This window comes from Zootoca vivipara, chromosome 5, assembly GCF_965207765.1.
Source record: "Zootoca vivipara chromosome 5, rZooViv2.hap1.1, whole genome shotgun sequence".
In the NCBI taxonomy this organism is placed as follows: Eukaryota; Metazoa; Chordata; class Lepidosauria; order Squamata; family Lacertidae; genus Zootoca; species Zootoca vivipara.
In genome coordinates, this window is record NC_142588.1 from 31,785,726 (window position 1) to 31,811,966 (window position 26,241).

Genomic DNA, 26,241 nt, shown 5'->3' on the forward strand with positions numbered 1-26,241 from the left:
ATTCAGTTAAAAGCTTCTTTCTGTCAGCAACCTGGATCCAGTTGCTCCCAAGGTCTTAAATACTGTAGGTACTCACAGAAAAGCTAATTTTGGAGAATTAGCAATATTACTGCTGGGAACTTTACTGGCGACAACTGTGCACACACAGAACAGCACTGCCTTTGAACGTGGTGCTTACTACAAGAGATTTGGCAAAGACCAATAAGAATCTGATATTAGTGTGCCTGCTCCACACAGGCAACAATAACCACACTGTTGTTGCAAGTGTGGTATTTATTCATATAAAAAAGGTTTAAAAGTAGTAGTAACATGACAAAACAAAGCAACAAAATGACGCTGCAATTTGAAATGCCACTACAGAACTAATGTGTACACAGGCTACATTTATTTTGTGCTTTGCCACCTTGAAGCATATTATGGATCGCTGAAACTCTGCTCCCTCACTTTTGCTGAACTCACTGCAAAAGATGAACAGGGCAAAATGAAGCATTTCACTTCTGTGCAGCAATGCAGTTACTGAGGTTTTCTTCACTCAGCCATGTACATCACTTTGCCTTAAGGGGAGACATAAGATGCAGTTGCAAGTTATTTGCCATTTTTGCTATATTATTCACCCAGCACTCAGCTCTCACCTGTGGATCCTAGAACCTGTCAACATGCAACAGTGGCCATACCCTGAGATCGGCTTCAACTGGCTGGTTAAACCAGGTGAGGGTAGCCAATGGGTCTCAAACCCTCAGTGAGTTGGGGACATGACCCAAATGCAAAGATAGACTCTGGCGGATGGAGCAGACAAGACCAATAGTGGGTCCAACAGTCAAGAAGGCAGTTTCTTCACATGCTGTAGAGGGAAGTAAGGGGCAGGTGGAGCTCAACCTTTTCCATCTAAGAAAAAGAAAACTCTGATCCTAAATCTATGCTGCCTTGTGGGATATCTTCAGGAGAAGAAAAACCTAAGGGGTAAAACATGGGTAGGCGAACTAAGGCCCGGGGGCCGGATCCAGCCCAATCGCCTTCTAAATCTGGCCTGCGGATGGTCTGGGAATCAGTGTTTTTTTACATGAGTAGAATGTGTCCTTTTATTTAAAATGCATCTCTGGGTTATTTGTGGGGCATAGGAATTAGTTCATTTTTTTCCTCCAAAATATAGTGCGGCCCCCCACAAGGTCTGAGGGACAGTGGACCGGCCCCCTGCTGAAAAGTCTGCTGACCCCTGGAGTAAACCCTAGACAATTCTGGAGTGGACTCCCTAAGACAGTTGGATGGTGCCTTGTACACCTCCTTCAGGCAACTCCTGCAGCCAGGCTGGTAGCAACATATTGCTCTGCTTTGCTTTCGACCACATCAGTGAGGCTGGGGGTATTGTCATCAGACAGCCTAGGACTTCCATATACAGTACACTGCCCAGGCTTGCACCCCGGAGAGGTCACTTTGTTGTGGCTAACACAGTGGTTTGACTTCACCGCCGGAGACGCACTCAATTGTATCTTGAGACAGACAGATGCCAACTATAACATTACCAATTTACTTGACAGTTTATTGTGAAGCTAAGTGAGTTTGTGATATAAAGGAGTGAGTCACTGTAATAACATTAAACTGTCAGCCTAAACCAAATAGGTGATTCAGAAAAACCATGGCAAGCAAAACAAACTTCCTACTTCTTTACAACCCAATCAGCAAATTTTTCCACCCCCTGCAGTTTTAAAATGCAATGCAAGTATTTTTAAAATACTAACTGAAAATTTTCTTCACCATAAGTATCCATATCAGTGTCTGACATTTGTCATTTTAAATACCCTTCCGAGAAGGAGAGTGTTTTAAAATATTTACCCCAAGAACCAGGTGAGACAGAGTTGAAGAAGAGAGCCTGACTGCTATTGATTTACTATCTGAAGAAGTGTGCATGCACACGAAAGCTCATACCAAAATAAAAACTTAGTTGGTCTTTAAGGTGCTACTGAAGGAATTTTTTTTATCTATTTAAGTCAAGGTTGAATGAGAATTTGAACTGAGATCTAAAGCTACCTATTTTTCTGCTCAACCTGCTTGGCTCTTATGCATTTAATGCCTCGAATTGCATTGCAAGGGCAAACACAAAATAACAAACCCAACAAAGGAGTTTTAAGTAAAAGCCTAAACGACATTGGCTTGATCTTTAAATGCACCTATGCATTACCTGGTGTATATGCACTGGACAAAAAAAAAAGGAGGGGAGAAGAATGTTGTCTTCTACCACGAACATGAAGCCTACTTAAGGGCACAAGTATGTAGAAAAAGGCAACATTTTCTTCAGGACTCCTATTCAGATAGCTCTCTTATATCAAAACCTGACAAAATTGTCCAGTTATTGGTAAACCAAAAGTAGCACAAAATATTCACACTGCCTTTGCCAGCATTATTCCCCTAATCCCATGTCTTGTCTTAAAATTCCCAAGGAATTTTATCTCAAACCCATATGCCTAAAGCCATTCCATCACACCACTGTTCTGTCTGTAGGTTATGATGTAGCCCTGCTGGTAATGCATGGTATCTATGGCTACATTACCTTGTTTTGTTTTATACATGGTTTTGTTTTATATACGCAGTATATAGAAATTCACAATGTATGTGGGATTACATGAAAGGTTCAGTTCAAAATACAAAGTATCTGTTGGTGGTTGTCACATAAGACTAGGCTGGGGAAAGTGGGTTCTTTTTATACAAAGGAATTGTAAAACCTTACTTCTAATTGGACTGCTGGACAGAAATTCTAGATCATTCGCTGCACAGGAAAAGCGGTCTTATGAGGGAAGAGAATTCTATGCCACTCAAATCTGATTGATTGAAGCGTGGGCTGGCAGGAACATAAGCAGGCTGGCTCTACCACTGTTCCGAGTGTGTTGACAAGGAGGAGGAGGAGGAGGAGGAGGAGGAGGAGGAGGAGGAGGAGGAGGAGGAGGAGGGATAGAAAACAGAAGGCTTCTGGACGGACAGGAGGCTACTGAGCATAGCTGTCAAGTTCTCCCTTTTTTTAAGGGAAATTCCCTTATGCTGAATAGGCTTCCTCGCGAGAAAAGGGAAAACTTGACAGCTATGCTACTGAGGCAAGGGACAACCAGGAAGTAGTCTGCCCCAAAAGAGCTGATTCACTGGCTCATGCCAAAGATTAGCAGAGAAACCATGAAAAGTCTGTGAGCAGTGAATGGGAAAGTTTATGGCAAGGAAGCTTCTAGAGAGAAAAATTCCTGGAAGCCTGGCTGATAGCAAAACCAGCAGAAGCCCTCTGCACCCGATAGTGGTGATAGCTGCATGCCTAAGGAAAAGAGACTATGGATAATTGGCACTTTCAGGAACTGCGTTTTACAAATCCATCTTAATTCAATTTCTGTATTTGAAAGCAACTGTCATTATAACAGTGTCGTTATAAAAGCAAGCATTAGTGACCAATTTAACTGCAGTATTGCCCTTATTTTACCCCCTGTGGGTGATAATAAATAAAGAACATTTCGTTGTTTTGCTTTGCTTACAAAGCGAGCTTGGCTACTAGGTTATAGATCACATAGTGGCAGTGCTTAAAGGGTTTTGAAACATACAATAATTGTGAGAGTAAAACAGAAACCATTTCATACATCTGATGAATCGACAGGGAGAAACAGAGGCTGGTTCTGCGCATATAAGAGGAAGTAATTCTCCATCGCAGAACATTATAGCGTGGCTGAATGGACCCTTAAAATAAGAGAAGGTGGAGCTACACTAACAACACACTGCGGCCCTCTGCAAAATAACTTTGTAGGCTAGCGTGCATGAGAAAAACAGGCTGAATATTGCTATCCTATCTTAACACTTGTACAGTATAAGTAAAACAAAAACTAACATTGCCAGTTTCCCAACAACTTCAGGGTATGATTATTTTCCTACCTAGTTTAAGAAAACAAGTGTTAAATGGTTCCAAAAAGTTAGCCACACTACTTTCATTTTGTTTTTCAACAGGAGACGCTCTCCAGAATTAAGACAAGTCAGCTAACACACATTCTAACCATGATTTGAAAAGCACTAACAGGCTGCTAGGTCTTACCATTCATGCTAGAGCAACAATCCAGAAAGCACCAGTGGTTTTAGCCTACTAGAGAGTTTATTCTTGAATTTCTAAAGCAGCTTACCATGGACGTGGGGTGAGGGAGGGAGGGAGTTGCTGTTGCTGTTGCTGCTTGAGGGGAGGAGAGTGTGTGTCTGCTAGCTAGTCACATTGTTCTCTGGGTTGTGGCCAAGTCTTGAGCTTAATTTTGCAGCTTAGAGTTGCTTGAATTGTGTGCTTTTACGTAACTTGAAGCTGGCCCTGAACAAATATTATGGCTTCGACCAGTTATACTATCTTTATTCCCTACTCACGTGGAACTGCAGTGATTTCAAAGCGTCACCACATATGTTGTGGATACTGAGAATGAGCCATAGGCACAGGAGCAGATGTTAGTCATGTGGACAGTAAGGGGGGAGGTGCAGAAGGGCAGGCTGTGTGGTGCTTCTCTAGGACAACAAGTATGGCTGCTTCTAATTACATCACTGCCCACAAATTATCCTGAAGACATTGCCCTGTGGGTTTCTGGGAGTGGCATTTGAAATGCTAAAGATTAAGAACATAGCACAGCCTATTTCCACTCTCTTAAAAAAAATAAAGAATAAAACTTGAGGCTTCAGATTTGTCCTGGCTCTTTTAACTTTAGCATAATATTTTATGTGAACCTGAATAGTTTTGCTCCCCCCACCCCGCCTTGAGCCTCCAATGTGTTGGCCCCACAGTGACCAAGTGTCCTACACTACAGATGACAGTCCTCTGTTGGGAGGGCTGTCCAGTCCAAATCCAGTTTAACAGACGGATAACTTTCAAAGGGGAGAGCTTAAGGAAGTAATAAGAGGTTAAACATGTTAGTCAAGGTAAAAAATAAGATGAGTTAAAACATGATATAGAAATGACTAAGGATGATATACAATGAAACGCAGTTAGGAGGGACATGAGGAAGTCAACAATGTCAGAACATATGAATGATAAATATGGTATGTTCTTTTCTTTTTGTATTTTTGTGTTTTATGTGATTATTTTTGTATTTTTGTTTTATATGTCTTTTCCGTTTTATAAAATCAATAAATATTAAATGAATAAAAAATCAAAGGGGAGAGCAAAGGCCCTGAACTTTCCCATTAACAGCTAACATCAGGACATCATCCTGAGAAAGACACACTGGCCACCTGTTCACAGTCTTATTATTTGCTATTGGCAAGGTATATAATATGTCTATGTACAGTAATTCTTTCTAAATTTGTATATATACCTGCAAATTAGCACATGCACATTTTACATAGTTCTGTGCCCTCTTCTGACATTTTTGAGGATACATTTCTTCCATTTCATGGCAACACAGAAGGAAAGGTTCACCCTACATTAAGCTCAACCAGCACAGTTCCCACTCATTACAGAGGATCCATATTGTGCATGCACTCCTATCTGAAAAAAGTGCTAAATCTTTTAAGACCATTTTACTAAGGTTTAGCTATAAAGACTACCTCACCTCAAGATCTCTCCTTATGTTCAACCAGTCCAGTACTCAAACATGAGCAAGATCTCTAAAATGTTTTGGGAAAGCAAATTTTCTATGGTTTTACCTAAAGTTACATTCAATGTCTACTGATATTTTTAGTGTTTCTAGATGGAGATTTTGCCTGTTACTCATAAAGCAGCCAACGCTGGACAGCATTTCCCCCGCAATGTCTTCAAATTCAGCAAGACACCACGCAGAAACGTAAAAGACTCAAGGCACTTTGGAGTACTAAAATTGCATTCGCTAGTGTTCATTTCACTTACAAAACATATGTAGCTGCCGTAAGTGGAGAATTCCCATCAGGAATTGCTAATACTACCTAAATTGTTTAGTGAACCATGGAGACAATGAACCTCATACACTAGTTTGAAGTTCACAGACTGTGGCCCATTGCTAAGGTGTTGGCCCTTCCTCGCATCACAACACCTACACTGCATTTGAAGATGCTAAAAATACAATTGTACCATGCCATAATCCTATTATGCCGTGAGTCACCAAGTGACTATTAAAGATTGAGCACAGTCCTAAGCAAGTTAACTACTAAAGTATTAGGGCACCCTTGTCTGGAATCCTTTATACAGAGATTACAGCTGACCCAGATAATGAAGACAGCTTTGTTACGGAAACTTGGATGAAAGAAACACGTTGACAAAAGTGCCCATTAAACAGCCAGTAAAATGGACTCTGAAACCTGTCCGCTTTTGAAATTGCCCACTATTGTAATGATACAGAAAGTGCACCCTAAAGAGAAGCAGTGAAAGCAACTTCTATATTCTAAAACATGCAATGGTGTAGAACAGGGGTAGGCAACCTAAGGCCCGGGGGCCAGGTGCAGCCCAATCGCCTTCTCAATCCAGCCCGCGGTTTTTATTTAAAATGCATCTCTGGGTTATTTGTGGGGCATATGAATTTGTTCATTTTTTCCCCCTTTAAAATATAGTCCGGCCCCCCACAAGGTCTGAGGGACGGTGGTCCGGCCCACGGCTGAAAAAGGCTGTTGACTCCTGGTGTAGAACAATATTGTTAAGTCTTAAGTAGGTTTTAATTTGCTTTTCAATTTATCACAATTTCTAAGCAACTAATCAGCACGTCCACACAGTGAAATACAACACTGCAATCATTATCCCTATTTGAAGTGAGAAAATTTGGTTCCTTGTTTTCTTTAACTGCTGCCTTTGCCATATGCAAGTGCAAGGAGGCACACTGGCAGCCTGGCTTCAGAGTGCTCACATTTGAGAACTGCTACTTCCCTGCCTATTTCACAGCCTTAATGAGAACTCCCCCATGCTGTGTGATCAGAGAGTAAGGGAAAGCTACGATTGAGTCGGAACTTCATTGAAAGTCACACGGAAAGCAGCAACGCCACAACAGACCAACTCATACATGCCTAGATAAAGCTCTTAAATAAAACACTCACGTTTCCCGCCCCCCCACTTCAGCTGCATTTCTCCATACAATGTGTGCAAAGTGTGACATCAGTAGCTTTTAAGAAGAGGAGGAGGAGGAGACCTTACTGGGGAATTCGGTTCATCTGGAGGATGCCTGTAACTTATGTGGGAGGAACTATGTACCGTTAGAGAGAACTTTAAGCCTATCGCAGTTCACAAATGCTAGATTTATTTCACTGCAGCTTTCACAGATCAGACAATGAGAATGGGTGTGCCAAGAGAATGTAGATTACATGGTATGTTGGGTGTGGTGGTATTCAGCAAGCTCAGTTTTCCAGTGCTTAAAAATGGTGGGGCAATTTTAGGATTAAAATATATTGGTTTTAATTTCTTTTTTGCTCCAGAAAAGTATCTGCTACCTAGATAATTAAAGCTGAGTTACAAAACTCCAGGTTTGCGTATCTTAAGTATATTAATGCAGAAATCCAAAATTCATTCCAATTCCTCCCTAAGTGATTGCAGATGCTAAAGTTGCAAATTGAAAACACAACAGTCAGTTACTGTAAGGAAAGCCTTTGTTTTGATTGGTTTTACAAACAAAGCTAATTCTTTTAACAAGGGTGCAAAATCACAGAGAGTGGATTTTAAGGGGGGGGACTGTGAAAAGGCAATCCTATTTTTACCAAATTACTCTGTCAAAATATCAAACGATTACAGGGAAAAGGAGGTTTCTAAAACTGATCTTTTAAACCCAAGTTCCCTTAACAGAGACACATCAGAGGTCAATGGGTTGTACTGTGGCATTCTGATCTTTTTGACAGTACAAGCACTTATAGACCACTTCCTATTGTAACACTACTAGTTGCAGTTGCTACCTGCTACTAGTTAACACCTGTAACAAAGTCTGACTGCCATTCAATGTTCCTTTACCACTACCAATACACACTTTCCGCTGGTCTTAGAAACACTTCTCCAATGCAACACTCCAGATATAACAGCTGTCCCCAATAACTGCTGTGGTTCTCAGCCATGACCCATCCCATTTCACCATTTGAGGCGAAACAGGAATTACAGCCTCCTGCCCCCTCCTGCTTCCCAACCACCACGGAAATGTCCCAGCTCTAACTGAGCTCGGCAAGCACTGGGGGTGTTCCTCAAAGCGTTGCCACTCAGCTTCTCCACCTGAGGTAAGACTAGCAGCAATGCTGCATGCTGGAATGCCTTCCTCTTGCCAGCAAGAAGGGGCGTTCTAGCAGCAGTGGAATTGGCGAGGTGGGTGGAGTTCTGCCTCTTGCACTTTGGCTACCTGAAGCAGGTGGTTCTGCTCAAGTAAACATTCTCAACGGAAGTTACCACAGTTGGTAGCATACCAATGGTGCAATAACTACTGCTAAAAATATTAGCACTTATGAGATTCAGCAGGAGAGGTAAGAAAGAGCAAGAGTCAAGAAGTAAAAAACAACAACAACACATGGTGTAAATAATCAAAGTGCCAGCACACGTTCCTAAATAAGAATGAAAAAACTGCAAGTAAACACACACACACACACACACACACACACACACACAACGGTAGAAATTGTTCCATGTGTGGTCAGAGAGAATATCAAAGCAACTTCAGCCAGGCAACAAATAACTAACATTCATAGAAAATCACTTAGTATGGTAACATGGGGGCATAGTTGCCAAGTTTTCCCTTTTCTCACGAGGAAGCCTATTCAGCATAAGGGAATTTCCCTTTAAAAAAGGGATAACTTGGCAGCTATGCATGGGGGAAGGAATAAACCAGCTCTACAAGTCTTCAACTACAATTCGATGCACGTCTATAGAAAAGTAAGCTCCATTGACTTAAATGGGGTAATGTAAGTATGCACAGGTAAGTATGCATAGTAGGGCTGGGCGATATCAGCTTTTCAACATCGCAGTGTATCGCCAGCCAAACATTGCAGTTTGTCTATATGCCGCAATGCTGAAAAGACAAGATGCATTGGCCTCTGCCCGCGAGACCTCAGGTGAAACTGCCCCAGCTCTCACCTGGAAAGCTGATGCGGTCTCACCCAGGCTCACAGGCTGGGACAATGCAGCTTGTTTGTGCCTCTCAGCTGTGAGGAGGGAACATTCCACCCACCCACCCCTCCAGCTGAGACAGCCCCACGTGAATGGCAAGAGCACTGGGGCTCCTTTAACTGCTCGCTGCAGGGAGCGGCAACCACACTCCCCTCAGTCGAGCAGTCTAAAGATGCAGAGGGAGGAACAAGCTCTATCGGTTTCACTCAGTGATATATCACTGGCGAAACCGCCACCGCTCCTGAGTCCCTCTGCTAGCACTGCCCGCTGGAGGAAGGAACTCTTGAAATGCAATGTCACAAAAATTAAACGGAAGTGTAACATTAATTCTCGAATCAAGATAGGAAGGAGAAACAAGGGAAGTGTACTTGCTGAGTTTTAACATTTCCCACGCAAAATGCAGTTCAAGTCTGCGCAGGATTAAACAGAAAGGTCGGGCGTTGCCTCTTTCTCCTGCCTCAGTGCCACTACCTTTCCATAAAAATTGCCATCTACATCACCATCAAAGAACGTGTGTTATGTGGACTGTGGACAGGACAAAGGTCAAAAGATTAGCCATGCTAGGAAGATTTATATTCTCCCCAAGAGTTTATGTTCTAAGAATAATGCTGGTCATGGACCATAATAAAGAGATTGATTGATGAAGGCAGAAAGATTAGCAAATTCTACATACGGTATAAGCTTCTTTGCACTCTCTGAACCTCAAAAGCATGTAGGACAGTCTGCAATCTCGTATCAGATATAGATCTCAGAGTGGTTATTTACAGTTCATGGGCCAGCTCAGGAGTAGCTAACATATTTCTGATTTGCCATGCTGGCTGAAACAGCAGCAGAAGAAGAAGAGTTTGGATTTGATATCCCAATTTATCACTACCCGAAGGAGTCTCAAAGCGGCTAACATTCTCCTTTCCCTTCCTCCCCCACAACAAACACCCTGTGAGGTGGGTGGGGCTGAGAGATTTCAAAGAAGTGTGACTAGCCCAAGGTCACCCAGCAGCTGCATGTGGAGGAGCGGAGACGCAAACCCGGTTCCCCAGATTACGAGTCTACCGCTCTTAACCACTACACCACACTGGCTCTCACTACACCACACTGGCTCTCAGCATTATAGCTTAACAGCAACCTTGCTTTAAATATACTATTCCCTCTTATTTTTCTTTCCATGAAAAAGAAAATAAGAGGGAATAGTAAAAGATTAGCCACATCCACACAGTCAATAAATAATCTATGAAAGTAAACTGTAAAGTGGCAAACTTCTTTCTTTCTTTTTTTAATACTTTTTATTCACTTTTCGAATTAAACAATATAAAAACAAAACAACATCCATACACACAAACACATACAAAAACAAAACCTTGTAATTACATCATTCTTTTCTCATCTCATCTCTTTTTTGCTCTGCCGAGCTCTGACCTCCCTCCCTCCCTTCATACGGCTTTATTATTCATCTCCTATCTCGCAGTCCCTTTTATATATTCAGTCTCACTTCGTAGGTTTTATCTCAGTCCTGCAAGTGTCTTTAAACTTGTACAGTTTTTCTCCATATAGTCAATAAATTTACTCCACTCTCTCTGGAACTTTGTCTTTCCCTGGTTTCAGATCCCGCAAGTCAACTTAGCCAATTCAGCATAGTCCATCATTTTTATCTGCCACTCCTCAATCGTTGGTACCTCTTGTGTTTTCCACTTTTGGGCTAATAGGATTCTCGCCGCGGTTGTAGCATACATAAAAAGTCTCTGATCCCCCTTAGCAATCTCCTCTCCCATTAATTGTTTCAGGATATGTAGGCGTATCAGTGGGGCGGGACCTCAACAACTTTGATGAAGCCTCCCCCGTAGAAGCTTAACAAATGTGGTGGTTCCTCCCCCCCAAAAAAGCTCAACAACTTTGGGCCTGACCCCCCAAAAAAACTCAACAACTTTGGTAAAGGCTCCCCTAAAAAAGCTCAACAATGAGTAGATCACTGCCAGGTTTTTTCCATAGTGGGAGTACATCGCAGTCTCTTGGAAGTTGGACATCCCTGCTATATGAAGCAGGTGAGAACCTTTACAAAAAGAGATTGTCAGCCGCTGGAATACATATTTGGGACCCTATTCAAATCAATGCACAACATATTTATTCATTTAGCACATTTATATACCTCCCTTCATAATGCAAATTTCAGGACTGTTAAAATAGGTCCCACATTGTTAGTTAAGCTGATGTTACTTCATGTGCTCACTGAATGAGTTTTAGTACTGCAGCCTGTGTTTGCACACAGACACACACACAAACACAGATGTCTGTATGTGGGAGAGATTTGATGGTGCTTGCAAAAGTACATGGGAGAGGTGAAAGAATGCAAGAGATTTTACCTTCAGGGGGGAGACTGATGCTGTACAGTGATAAATGCAAGTTGTTGTTTTTTAAAAAGAAATTTATTAGCATTTCTCAGGAATGTAAGCTTTCTGGTTTTGCCAAAAATCCAGAGAGCCCTTCCCTCTAGACTTTACAACAAAACGCGTTTCACATCCTTTTTTTAAAAAAATGGCTTCAAAGTCTCCCCAGATATTGCAAATGAAAGGATCACTTACACTTGAACCAAATTACATTGCAATTTCACTTTCAAAGTATTTGTAAAAACAAACTGGGTAGTATGAACTTTGAAGGTGAAAAAAACATACAGCCGTACCTTGGTTTTCAAACGCCTTGTGGGTCGAACGTTTTGGCTCCCCAACATCAGAAACCTGGAAGTGACTGTTCCGGTTTCCAAACTATTTTTGGACCCCAAACGTCCAACGCAGCTTCTAATTGGCTGCTGGAGCTCCCTGCAGCCAATCAGAAGCCGTGCTTTGGTTTTTGAACATTTTTGAAGTCAAATGGACTTCCGGAATGGATTCCATTAGACGTCCAAGGTATGACAGTATATTCTAAATGCACACTAAAAATAGCCAGATTAAGATTTGAACTTTGCAAGGTGCTTTTAGACAACTCTTGCATAGTTCTAATAGTACATCTATCTATATTATTTCCTAAACTGGCTACTGTTAACACCCTAGCAGGAACAAATTTAACATCTTAAGTATTCGACATCAGAGTTTTCTTCCATGCAATTAAAGCTTTTTATTTTATCATGAACAGTACAAACAAGTATTTGAAACAAATATTTAATCAGATGTCACACGTGGTGGGGGAAACCTCTTCTTAATTCTTAATTCAGAAACATGGCCTCTGAAAGAATCTACTCAACCTGTGGAGATAGTTGGTGACTTGATACTGGCCTAAAAAGACATGCTTGCACTAATTAAACAGCAACAGTCTTTTTCTCTCTGGTATGTTTCTTTACACATGTACTTTTTTAAAATAAAGAAATGGAACTGCCTTACCTATCTTGCTCCTTGAAGTCATAGTGTCACCCATCCTTTCAATTTGTTGCTGTCTTGGCTTTCATTTGTCTCCTACCAAGCAAGAAGAACTTTTTCACTAATTTCTCACTCAATGACATTGTTTCATATATATTTTTTCTTACATACATTCTATAATACCAGGAAATACAAATTTAATTTTGCAAACATGTGATTGGTTGCTGCTGGAATTCTCCTCATATACCCCACCCGCACACAATCTTGAGGATCGGACGGAAGTCCAATGCATATTTTATTGGTCTCATTTTTATTCCTGGGCAGCACTACAAATGTCCTCTTTCCCAAACCAATCCTTGTTTGGAACTCACATCACAGCATTCCTGTGCCTCTGTGAGTTGCTGTGATGATAGGAGGCAAAGAGGAGTTAAAACAGTATCTGTGCCAAATTTCAACTACCTCAATCACTTTTCAGCGAGTGAATGAAGATCAAGCTTCATCACACAGAGACACTTGAAAGTCAATGTTCATGAACAATTCCAGCTACTTAACACAGGTAAAATACATCTGTAATTGCAGCGCAGTTAAGGGAAATTCATTTAACTCATCAGAAAACAAAACACTTTCTGGAAACTACAACATTTCATTAACATATATCTGCACACACATATATCTACCCAGAGCCGGACAAAGCACTTGTAGGCGGCCATCACAAGATCTGAGGTGAAAATTCCTTGCTTGATTGCCCTGTCCATGTTTGCAAGCCAAACAAGTACATTCTTTGATCCACTGAGATACAGGGCCCCAGAATGCAACAAGACCAACCTTATACATTTTGAGAAGAATGTAGCTATGCTGGAAGAATTTGACCAGCTTCCAGGAACAGAAACAGATGCTGTTTCAAACTAAAAACAGCAGGAACAGGCGCAGACATTGCTACACAAGTGTGGAGTGGTGGTCAGAGTGCTAGATTTCGGTGTGGGAAAACCCAGGTTTAAGAACTTTTACTCAGCTGCAATATTTACGGAATGATCTAGGGCAAGTCACTGTTCTCTCTGCTTTATCCCACCTCTCTGGGATAAAGATCCTCGAATCAGCCGGCAATGTATAATAAAAAAAAATGGTTACATTCTGATTTCATTTGAGATGCTTATTCTCAGCAGCACATTTCTCAACAATTGAACACTATGAATCGGGTAGTTACTTTTACTGGTTTGTAAAGATACAGAATAAGGATTTCTGCAAGCCACCTAAGAGGATGTGGGGCCTTTCGAATTCAGCTATCTTCAGTGGTTTGGAACGAGATCAGATCAGTGACCTTCTTGCATGATAGGCTACCAATAACTGCACAGGGTATATATACAATGTGCGTTATATGCATAGAGTTTCTCTTATACAGTACTCCCCATCCTCATGCTGTTAACAAACCAGGAAAAGAAGCCAGGACAGACATTAAGGCAGGGCCCCCTGGTTTGGATGCAACAGGGAACGGCGGCTTGATACAAACTAGAAGGGGTGAAGTATAGGAGCACTCAGCCCAAACATTAACTCCCAGCTTCATAAATCACGGTTTTATCTTTTTCATTTTAATGAGAATGGGCTGCGGGACTTGAAATCATAGGATTTACATAGCATGTAGGAAAGTGCTTGCAACACATGAAGAGCCATATTAGAAGTTTATTTTAAAAAATTTAAAAACCCAGCAGCTAACTCGCGTATTATTTTATAAATTGTTTAACAAAGGACAAATGCCAAGTTTTAGTGGGTGGGGGATGCATGTGCTTACTTTACAACAGTCTGATCTAGAATTATAAATACCCTGGAAAGGTTTTGACTGATTAAATGCACAGTAACCACAGTTGGGTCTCTCTTTTAAAAAACAAAACAAAAAGCACCTCTTCAATCTTCTCAGCATTTCTGCCATCTTTAACAATAAGAACTAGAAACTTCAAATAAACACACAGCAGATGGTATTCTCGGAAGGGCCCGACCAAAATAAATGCATGTGGGGCTGCATTGCAGTCACTTTCCTACATGCAGCCTGCCTCAGCCTTCTTAAGCCAAAAGGGTGTTTCCCCAAATGCTTTGCTGTGGAAACAGCTCCAAAACAAAAACAGTTGCATTGTACAGCCATGAATAATATCCAGCAATATTCAACAGCAACAGTTTCAGTTCTTCCCCGAAATGAATCATAACATAATACTGTACTTTCAAGTCAGCCATTTCCGTGTCAGTATCCATTGCCATTGTGGCAGACAAATGCCACTTTTATTACCTTACCCAAAATCTTATGATGAAGCAGTGTGCTTTTACAAATGCACCTTCTAAAGTTGCATCAAAAACACTGAGCAGGTCTCCACAGAAGCTATTAAATATGCTCATTTTGAGAAAGGTTTGTTAAGATGCATGTTAATCAAGTACAATGAATCCCAAGAGATAGATGTGTTTTCCTCTGCTGTCCTTGGCAATTATCCAAAATTCTTTTAAAAAAAAAACCAGGAAAAAACCTCCAGAAAGAGTTGTGATCATTTTCCAAGGCAACTCAAGGCTTAGAAAATGTGTTCCTCCATGCACAACAGATCTTGCATCTCCAAAAACAACCTTCCTGCTGGCCCCTCCAAACACCCCACCTTCCAACTGGTTACTGGCGTGTAGAAATGGGAGCACCTCTTCATCACTCTAAGGAGAAAGACACTTTGGGTGTCACAGTTATAAATATCAAGGGCATCTGTCCCAGTGTGCTGGAGATCGAGGAAGGGGATACATCTTCCTTCCCTATATATCACCAGGGTGGGGAGGGGGAGAGAGAAAGGTGGGCAGAGAATTTAATCTGAGCCTGAAATGAATCAGAGAACTTGTAAGGCTCACCTCCACCTTCAGGTAGGCTTTTTTTTTTTAGGGAGCCATCAAAGTTATTCTCAAAGTTCTTGACCTGATTTCCTTGAAGCTTGGTGGTCCAGGTGCCATCAAATCTTTCTGTTAACCTACAACTTAACTGCAGGCTTAGCCACATTACTTATTTATTAAAAGTACACCCTGCCCTTCCAACAGCATGCTCACAGACAGTTTAGCAAAACTGTGAAAAGGAAATTACACAGACGAGTATCAAATTAATAAAATTCACAATATCTACTTCTTCCAGAAGGGATGACAAACTGAAGGATCAGAACCAAGGTCAATTTCCCTAATTTCACTACTGTTGCTAGCACCAAATCATAAAGGTCAATAACCAGTTCCATCTTCACCAACAGAAAGATGAGAGAAGATGTGAGCTTATGAAAGAGTCCAAATTTCTAAACACTGGCCACAATCCAGAGCACACGCTGGACTTTCTCACTGCCAGCTGCGAAAGAGAAAGAACCTGATGTACTCAGAGCTGTTTATCATAGGTGTCACTGGAAGTCCAATAATCTGGGGCATTGCTCTGAAGTACTGATGTGCAAGATAAATTTGTTAATAAACTAGTAGTACTTATCAACTTGCCAGTAGCAACATGAGTTTGGGCTCTTTTTTGTGGAAAGAAGAGCTCATTTTGTTTAGCACGACTTTCCTGGAATGACTTGCTATTCCAAGCAGTTCAATCCAGTAAGACTGTGCTTACCAGGAATTAGATGCATAGGCTAGTTTACATGATGTGGTTTGACGGGAGGAATCCAATTATTTTTTCAAAGGCTTAAGTAACCAAGTTGCAACACTGTTACCAGTTCAGTGGTAAAACTCATAGTGAAAATGCATCTACATCACACTATACCCTGTCCAGTTAAAATTACTCTGTTTTCAACAGAATAAATCCTACCCTCTGTCAATATTGCTATACTTTTAATACAGCACTTATCCAGAAGCAGGTTTCATTACGTTGGCCCATTTATTAGGTTCGAAACAGTATGCAATGGAGTTTTTATTTACTTTGTGATTACACTGTCTTTGCAACTTACTGCTCTCGTGTCCTCTTTGCAAATCCTGAACTGCCAGGATTTCAACAGAAACTGAAAGGGCACTTTATGAACTATAATATATAACAAGTCAATAACTGGATGTTACTCTGAATGAGACTGCAATGTTCACTGGGAAATAATATGCGGCACTATCAAGAGAATAGCAGCAAACAATAATACAGTTGTACCTTGGATCCTGAATGCCTTGCAAGTCAAAAGTTTTGGCTCCCAAACGCCGCAAACCTGGAAGTAAGTGTTCCGGTTTGCTAACGTTCTTTGGAACCCGAACAGGGCTTCCACACCTTCCAATTGGCCGCAGGAGTTAAAATAGGTTATGTTATGGTTTATTTATATGCTGTTTTTTTGACCCAACAACCCCAAAGCAGTGAATATATTAATACAAAATAAATATGCAATAAAAGTACAGCACATACCATAAATCAAAACAATGTACAACAGCAACATCACAAAATACCTGCCAGCCACACTGGGTATGAGTTTGTAAGCTGCATTCATGCTCTCACTACAGATACAGCTCCCCTGCAAGTCATATCTTTCTCCCAGAAACCAAGTTAACCCATATCCCTCCCACCCTATGCCACAGCTGCCACAACCTCTTACCTAGAAGCAAGCCCATCTACAACCAATCGCCCAGGAAGAGTGCCCTCACTATCACCATGCCACCAAAAAGTGGGGAAACGCTTTCCTTGTTTCACCATTCTAGACCATCCCATTAGAGATGGCCTGCCAGCACCAACCCACCACCAACAGAGGCTTTCCCACTGGAAGCCAGCTACGGTTGTGGCAAAATCCATGCTCTTTACTGGCAGGTCTAGCTGGCCAAACTTTCTGTTTCCATCGACAGGCTGCAACAGAAAAGGGCTGGGGAGGCTAAGTCGTGTTACAGCTACCTGCTTCCTCACTGACCCAGTGGTGGCTGGACTCAAGAGGGAATGGAAATCTTCATCAACCAAAAGAACTTGGGAAGAAATAAGCTCCTACTGGAAGAGAAGAGACACTACCCATTGTGGAGTGATGTCTGGTACAAGCAGAAATTAATGTACACAGCAGTTACCCTTTCTGATATAGGTTGCCTTACAAACCTAGGTACATGGAGGTCTAACCCTTCAAATAATTTCATATGGTATGCTCACCTCTATGAAGAAATGACAGTTTTTCAAATATTTGGTTCATTGCACCCAACTGGCACATTCCTACACTACAAAAGAACCATTGTTTCCATTTATGTTAACACTCAATATTTTATCTTTCGCAGCAAGTATTATATCCCTGACTGCACAAGGAGACTTGTCTATTTATCAGAACCAGAATGCATCACTTATTCATCATAATCTTTTTTAATATGTACCTAAGGATACATTGTCTTTATTCTACAAACACAGAATAATAACTAGGACAAATTATTCCATATCAGTGACAAACTCTTTTTCCACCTTGCTCTAAACCTCTGGCTGGGGATAGCAGGATCAACATTCATCATTTCTGAATTAAGTACACCAACTGAATTTAGGGTGGGTGGGGTGTTGTTTTTTATTCAGTTTTTGTATTAATTTTCGGCTATACATTTTGTAGGGTCCATAGACGTGTAGTTCTTTTACTTGTACTATTATCTGACAACAGATCTTGGAAGCTGTACTTGATGTTTTATTATGGTATTTTTAAAAGCAGATCTCAAAAAATAATATCCTTATATTTATTCTCATAAGACAAGGCAAGAAAGCATTTTTATTTTATTTTTTGCATGAACATCCTACAGTGCTCTCACAGTTCATCTTGGAATGAACTAATGAAGAAAACCTGTGCCAGACAAACTGCAATACAATCCCAAATGCACCATTACAAACCGGGGGGGAAACAAGCAGGGTGGTTTCTGCTGCATCTGGTCTAAAACTAATTCCTCTTCTCTTACCCTACATTTTTCCCCCTCCCAATCTTGCCTCGAGTATTTTTCTTAGATGTGTTAAAATATTCAGAACAGGAATATTCCTTCAAGCGAAACGCAAATTACTTATTTCTCAAACCCTTAATTAAAACGTGTTGCAAGAAAATCAGCATTTACGGTAAGTAAAGGGTGGGGGGGACTGCATGAATAGCTCTGCCTCACAGCATGGGATGGGAACACATGGGAGTCTTGGCCCTTCCAAATAAAATCTGTGTACAGTGCAAGTAAGAGCTGTTCGACAGTGGAATTTGCTGCCAAGAAGTGTGGTGGAGTCTCCTCCTTTGGAGGTCTTTAAGCAGAGGCTTGACAGCCATATGTCAAGAATGCTTTGATGGTGTTTCCTGCTTGGCAGGGGGTTGGACTGGATGGCCCTTGTAGTCTCTTCCAACCCTATGATTCTAAGTCTGCGTGGGGAGCAGATAGAAAAACACACAAACCTCCTAGCGGAACAAAGGGCATTTTATCTGTGTAAATTAAATTGATTCAAAATGTTAATAAGCAAAGTTACAAACATGGTGATCTCCTGGTGCTGTTGAAAACCAACACCCATCAGTCCCAGCCAGTGGCGAAGCTGCATGCTCTGGCAGCAGGGGCAGAGAGCAGGCAGGGGCGTGGCTGGCACGCATCCCGGGGGTGTGGCACGTCGCCCGTGGGGGGCATGGTGTGCATCTCAGGGGCGTGGCGCGACACCCAGCACGCTGAGGGGGGTGCGCGGTGCGTGTCCGGGGGCGGCCACGATGGTACCCCCCTCCCCGATGGTGCCAGGGGCGATGTGCTCCCCCGCCCCCCCCCCCCCGTTCCTCCACCAGTGGTCCCAGCATTGCATAGGGATGGTGGGAATTATAGGCCACTAAGGCCAGAAAGGCACCACATTTATTACTCTGATCTAGAGCATGGGTCTCCAGACTACGGCCCGCGGGCCAGATGCGGCCCAATTGGCCTCCCAATCCGGCCCACGATGACCCCCGCCGCCCACTGCCGCTGCCCGCTCTTACGGCGCGCAGCGCGGTGGCGCTCTTCCAGGTCGGGAAAAAACGCCGAAAATTGTTTGTGCGCATGCGTATGGGCCTCTCCCGACCCAGAAGAGGTCATTTCCGGTGCACTTCCGGGTTGGGGGAGGCCCATACGCATGCGCACAAACGATTTCCGGCGCTTTTTCGACCTGGAAGCACGCCGCCGCGCCAGTAAGTGTATGTGTGCATGCGCACGGGCGCGCACTCCCCCGCCTGCCGGCACGCACGGGCACGCACTCCCCCCCGCCGCGCGATCGGCGCAGCGGGCACCAGCCCAAAGCCGGGTAAGTCTGGGGACCCCTGATCTAGAGGGTAAGAACATTAAAATAAGACTTGGGGGTCACACTGAAACATCCACACTTTGACTCCTTTAAAGTCAATGCATCTAAATTTGACTTAGTATATGAAAGAGCAGCTATATAATCTGTTACATCATGTGGGCAACAACACTGGAGATAGCAGGGTGCTCATTGTTAATGAAGCCTCTTTCAGCAATGGGCTTTCATTAAGATCCAAACATTTCCACGTTTTGCTCAGTTGATATACATGTTGTCAGTTTTTTGGTCTTCTGAAATTACGCTTTTATGTGCTCCAGCTATAACCACAAAGGGATTGACTGCAGTTTTTTTTTAGTCTTTCTTAACTATTTGTATATTTGTATATTTATGTGTTGCCCAATTAATTCAAGGGCAGCTTTTTAGTAATCAAAATATTTTTAATTTAATTTCACTGACTGATCAGTGAAAAGCTTTACAGGCGTAGAAAACGTACACTTGCATAATAATTTAAAAATACCAAGCAAAAAACGAAAAACAAGATGTGAATCAGCATAATAGAGGGGCTAACAAAACCACAAATCCCCCTTCAGCCAGGCAACTCACTGGGGGGACTTGGGCCAGTCACTATTTTTCAGCCTAATCTGCCTAACAAGGTGGGGGGGCGGGCAGAGAAACTGTGGATCCTGCCTTGAGCATCTTCAAAGGAAGGTAGAAATGCAGCAAACAAATCTGTAATTTTTAATCACCTTTTTCCCAAAGGCTATGCAAATTTTTAAAAAACATTAACCACATAGGTGAAAAGCACCTTAACAAACCACTCATTACACAAACTGCCCCAGAATAACCATTAACATAGTTTCGGATAAGTGCATTCTATTTTCTAAATGGAACAAACTCAACAGAATAGTGGGAATTTACCATCATAATGCAATTTTTCATCTGAGATTAATCTTCTTCTTCTTCTTCTTAGCTTCAAACGTCTCTTTCTAGAGAGAGAGAGAGAGAGAGAGAGAGAGAGAGAGAGAGAGAATGAGTAAGCCTATAGTTTCTTTTTTAATATTTCAGATAATTATAGCTTTCAGAGTGAATGCATTCCCCATAGCTTAGTTTCTCATTCTTGAACACAAAAGGGGGTTATCATCATTAACTATCCCATACACACAATACTTTTGGGGCAGCTTGGCTTCCCAAACTATGCACGTGAAACAACACTCAAAGGTGTGTGCATTATCTTTCTGTAAAAAAACAAAAACAAAAAAAAGCCTTCTGAAGGGGTCCTAGATTCAGGCATGATATTGCTCAAATATTATCAAACTACTATTTCTCCCATGGCTTGTGCACTGTAACCAACCATATTAATTACATACATTAACAGGCTAAAGCATTATTTTTCTTTAAGGCCAACAGTTTTCCTTGTCAGTTTTTTCTGATGCTGAAAGCATGGGCGTATGCAAGAGGGGGTAGTTGCCCCCCCCCGGTTTGAGTAAATAAATCAAATGCTTAACTAACTGGCCAATTGCATCACAGCCCACCAAAACATAAAAGCCTGTCCCCCCCCCCAAAAAAAAAAATCCTGGCTATGCCAATGCGCCTAAGTACCAGATTTAGTTACTCTTTAACTAGGAATAACTTAGAAATTTTACTTATGATACCTACAACACAGATGAAATCCAGTGTAACTTTGGATTTTGCCCTCCAATAAAGCATCGTCAATGTGTTTTATAGCCATAATTTTACTGTTATTTCTTACTGTGAATAATGACTTGGAAAGTTTGTTGATAACTTCTAAAACAAACTAGTTTCCTCCGCCATCAAAAGCTGCACAGTATGTGCATTAGGAACCAGCAACGGATACTGATATCACGGGTAATGTTATTTTTGGTCTCAGAGCATAATTGATTGCTATGTTAGGGATCAGGAAGGATTTTCCACGTTTTTCCAATCTGGTGGCTGACTCAGGCAAGAAAGGAAATGTTGACCTTTCTGTGCAACATGAAGGATTGTTATATCCCTGCCTGAGTCATAGGTGAACCATTTTACTGTGCATACCTATCCTCCTAGCACCCAAAGCAATCAGTACTCTATGCTAATGTGACAAGCCCAATTAACAGGAAACAAATAGTAAGCCAACAGTATTATCATGCTCAACAGCATGGGGCCCCCAACAGTCATTTGATTCAGCGGTACATAGAGAAACTGCTGTCCTTTCCACCATTACAAATCCACACCATGTTCCACAGAGAGATACAATATGAATTATTGGGAAATATAATGCGGAAAGTCCGCATTTCATGGATTTAAATAAAAGACTACAACTACACATGTGCTCCTCTGGGAACACACTACTAGCTTCCATATTTTGGAGCAGTGGCATCTAATACCACATGTCCTATGAGTAGTGCAGGCATTAAGCACTCTCCTTTTCCATCTTGAGTTACATTAACAACGCATTTCTAATCATGTCTACTTAGAAGAAAATCCTACTGAATTCAACAGATAAGTGGGGTTAGGACTTGAAGCTTAATCTACCTTCTTGACCGAGAGCTCTTGTATCATAAACCTAGCCAACCCAAGGAAATTTTGAAGTTAAATGTTAAAGAGTTAAATCTAACCCCTTTCAATGTTGAGTCTACAATCCTAAAATCTGTGACCCACGCTTTGGTACTGATTGTGTATATTCTCTATCTAGCCCAAGTCCATTATGCAATTTCAGTAATCTTTCACACTAACCCTCATTAGCTTGGCACATTCTCCAGGGTATCTTGGGTCATGTGTTATATACCGTTTCCTTTTCCAGCTAATAAATTAAGGCACTTACCTATAAAAGCTAATACCACACACACAAAAATCTGTATAGACCATGCAGCAGCATTCTGCCTATTTGTTGTGAATTAGAGATGGCTAATACTTTGGCCACCTCATGAGAAGAGAAGAATCCTTGGAAAAGACCCTGATGTTGGGAAAGATTGAGGGCACTAGGAGAAGGGGACGACAGAGGACAAGATGGTTGGACAGTGTTCTCGAAGCTACGAACATGAGTTTGACCAAACTGCGGGAGGCAGTGGAAGACAGGAGTGCCTGGTGTGCTATGGTCCATGGGGTCACGAAGAGTCGGACACGACTAAACGACTAAACAACAACAGAGATGGCTGAAGATCTCCAATTAGCTGATAGTAATGCCGTCCTTATTCCAAAATCAGTGGTAATTCCATTTCCCACTACTCCTTCCCAGTTTAGGGCCCTATACAAAGAAAGCCAGTCTTCCTCCCTTATGTTGATCTCTACAGTCCTAATAGGCATATTGGCCATTCCCATCAGGTGCGCAACATAGCAAAGCAACTTCACCCCAGTGCATCCATTTCATGAAGGTAAGGCAGCTTGCAGTGGGTGGGTGGGTGGTGGGCCAAGTTGGCCTGGCCAGGTTGGGGGGTGGCGCATGTGACATCATGCACATGCAACACCCCCCCCTCCAATGTTGGAGGCACCTGTGCATATTATCTGTTTACACTCCCATTCTTGCAGCTGTCAAATAATCAAAGAATAGTAGAGCTGGAGGGGGGCCAAGGGTCATCTAGTCCAACCCCCTGAAATGCAGGATTCTGACGGATGGCCATCCAACCTCTGCTTAAAAAGCTCTAACAAAGGAGATACCACCACCTCTCATAGGAGTCTGTTCAACTGTCAAAGTTCCTCCTGTTTAGTCGGAATCTCCTTTCTTGTAACTTGAATCCCCTGGTTACCTGCACGTTTCATTAGCATTCCCTCAATACAAGTTGTTTATAAATCCAAGTTGTTCATAAATATGTTGAACAACAGTGAGCCCGGGGTAGAATTTCTATTTCTCTCAGGCAATTTCTTTTTTATATCATCATCATCATCATCATCATCATCATCATCATTATTATTATTATTTCTCACCTGTCTTGTGTTCCCTGTGTTTTCTGCAAGTATTTTGTTCTGGCTTTGCCTTTCTTAGCATTCCTCTCTCTCCTGAGTGCCAGTACCGTACAAGGTGAACTTTTCGTCACTCTTACAGTTAGTACATTGTTTCTGTCTAATCAAGCATCATTTCACTTTCTAAGACAAGACCAATAAGCTCACATTAACCTGCTATCCTCTGCATAAGAAATAATTCAAAACAGAAAGCAATTCCCTTTCCTTACGCAAGGACTGTGAGTTTCCTTTTGCTGTGATAAAAACCTACTTTAAAATATTTGTCATTTCCCTGCAACCATCAGGGTGTAGCACAAGCAATTTAATGTATTTGGATCTGTATATGAACTGAATAATTCTTTGATTGCTATACTCAATATCAAAAAACTCACCCAAATATCAAGCCATAACAGCCAGCAAACCGGGGGGGGGGGGGGGTTGTTAACCTGACATTTCTCTAGCATACAATTATGTCGAAATTCAAAGCAGTCATCAGACAAAAAAATAATATAAACATCTTGAGTCACAGCGTTGCTCTGTGCTAACAGCTTCACCTCGCGTATCTATCAGCCTGGGGGTCCTTGCAACAGGTAACTCACCAGCAATATCAACAGCTAGGAATATACGGTAGGTGTGGTGTTGCTGCACAGGGAAACTGATCTGGTTCAAACAGGGTCAACATTTCCTTGCTTAAAACAAAGTACTTCACATAGAGATGGAAATATAATTGTACCCAAAAGAATTCTCCATGAAATATTCCAGAAGTAGGATTGTAGCTCAAATGTTTGGGTTTTTGGTTTTTTGTTTTGGTTTTTTTAAAGGAACGGTTGCCTAAACTATGGGAAGCGACAACTGTCAATTTAGCAAGTGAATGGCCTATTTAAAAAGTGAATATAAAGGGGTGCAAAAAAAAGTTTGTTTAAAAAAACCAATGAACCTGGGCTTCCCTTGTCAGGTTTCTAAGGAACAAGCCTTCATTGGAATTCAAGACAAATATCATTTTAAAAAACACATTTTAAAAATTACAACCTTCTAATAATAGAAATCAGTCACTAGCGGTTATTTCCACTAGTGAAACATTAAATTTGTGAAGCATTAAACAGCAAATGAGAATTAGATAGTTTCATTTTCAGAGATTGGCAGGAAAGTCCAACACTGTCACATTTGATTTCATAAAAGGAAATTTCTCTAAAATGACAGGGCTAATAAAAAAAGAAGTTAAAAGGGAAAGCCAATGGATTCAAATCTCTCCAGAACACTGTGGGCAGATCCAACTAAGTCAGGCATAGGCAAACTCGGCCCTCCAGATGTTTTGGGACTACAACTCCCATCATCCCTAGCTAATAGGACCAGTGGTCAGGGATAAGGGGAGCTATAGTCCCAAAACATCTGGAGGGCTGAGTTTGCCTATGCCTGAACTAAGTTGTTGTATGATTAGAATGAGCTTCGCTTGTGCAATGGGACTTCCCTGCTCTCCCCCGCCAAATCTGCTCTGGAGGGCTGGAAGGGGGGCAGAATAGGTTCAGGGGGTTTGGGGCATGCATTCCACTTCTATATATGTACTCCACTTAACACTATACTGAATTGCACCTTTGGGGATTAATCAAAAACGCGTTCAAAGAAGCTCAGCTGGAATGCATATTACAGAACAGAAAGCATACTGCCAAGTCTTAGAGGACCAGTCTAAGAGGACTCTAGCGTGGTTAACAAACAGAATCAAGAAAGCTATAAAAAGCCAGAAGGTTTCCTTTAGAAAATGGAAGTCTATCCAAATGAGAAAGAAAAAAATGGAATCTTCTAGATCAAACCTATCCATTTTTAAGGAAATCAGCACTGAGTGCTCACTGGAAGGACAGATCCTGAAGCTAAGGCTCCAATACTTTGGCCACCTCATGAGAAGAGAAGACTCCCTGGAAAAGACCCTGATGTTGGGGAAGAGCACAAGGAGAAGGGGACGACAGAGGACAAGATGGTTGGACAGTGTTCTCGAAGCTTCGAACATGAGTTTGACCAACTGTGAGAGGCAGTGGAAGACAGGAGTGCCTGGCGTGCTCTGGTCCATGGGGTCACGAAGAGTCAGACACGACTAAACAACAAATTGTTTTAGTGATAAACTCCTCAATTTATCCTCACTAACCTTGGAGAGTTGTAAATTAAAGGGTTGGTTTTCATTAGAAGCATGACAGGGAAGGAGTTAAGCCTCTTCTCCTGTGCACCGTGGTCTGGGTGAATATTGTCCTCCCTGAACCTATGCTGAAGTCCAAGTTAGACAATATGTTAAATCATGTGGTTAGCAACCATGTAAGGGGATTTCTAAAAATACTAGGTGCAGGGAGAACAATAAAGTCCTAACTTTATAGATGCATCCTCTCTACAAGAAAAGTCCACAATTTCAACACTTTTTAGTTCAGCAAAAGGGAAATTACTAGGAACATGATCAACGTTAGTAAAAACCTTGCAAGGGTGTAGTCTAGAAACAAAGCTTCTCTTTCTATCCCTCCCTCAATATACTGAACCTCGGGCCATCCAATTATGTCAAAAAGTGGGAAATTCAGAACAGACGAAATGGACTTCTTCGCATTGCGCAAAAACTATGAAATTAGGCAACACAAGATGCGGTGATGGCCTCTACCCTGGAGGCCTCTAAAGGGGTTTAGTCAAATTCACATCAATGACTTCTAGACACGATGGCTATCTGCTACCTCCAGGATCATAAGGTGCCACTTTTTATTTGTTCGTTTATGAGGAAT

The 26,241-nt window shown here is 41.8% G+C and overlaps 1 protein-coding gene across 20 annotated transcripts in view; it reads right to left on the minus strand.

Annotated features, from left to right (window-relative positions):
- SGMS1 (sphingomyelin synthase 1) overlaps positions 1 to 26,241 on the minus strand; it is a 71,361-nt gene that overhangs the window by 15,554 nt on the left and 29,566 nt on the right. For 5 of the 20 annotated variants that reach the window (XM_035137414.3, XM_088670281.1, XM_088670283.1 and 2 more), the window contains 2 exons: positions 20,477 to 20,544; positions 12,394 to 12,465 (listed from right to left, as the gene is read on the minus strand). The exons of 1 other annotated variant lie outside the window; for it this stretch is intronic. The gene's annotated coding sequence lies outside the window, so the exon portion shown is untranslated. The remainder of the gene's footprint in view (positions 1 to 12,393; positions 12,466 to 20,476; positions 20,545 to 26,241) is intronic. 14 more of the 20 variants (XM_088670279.1, XM_088670282.1, XM_088670284.1 and 11 more) reach the window with 4 other exon arrangements.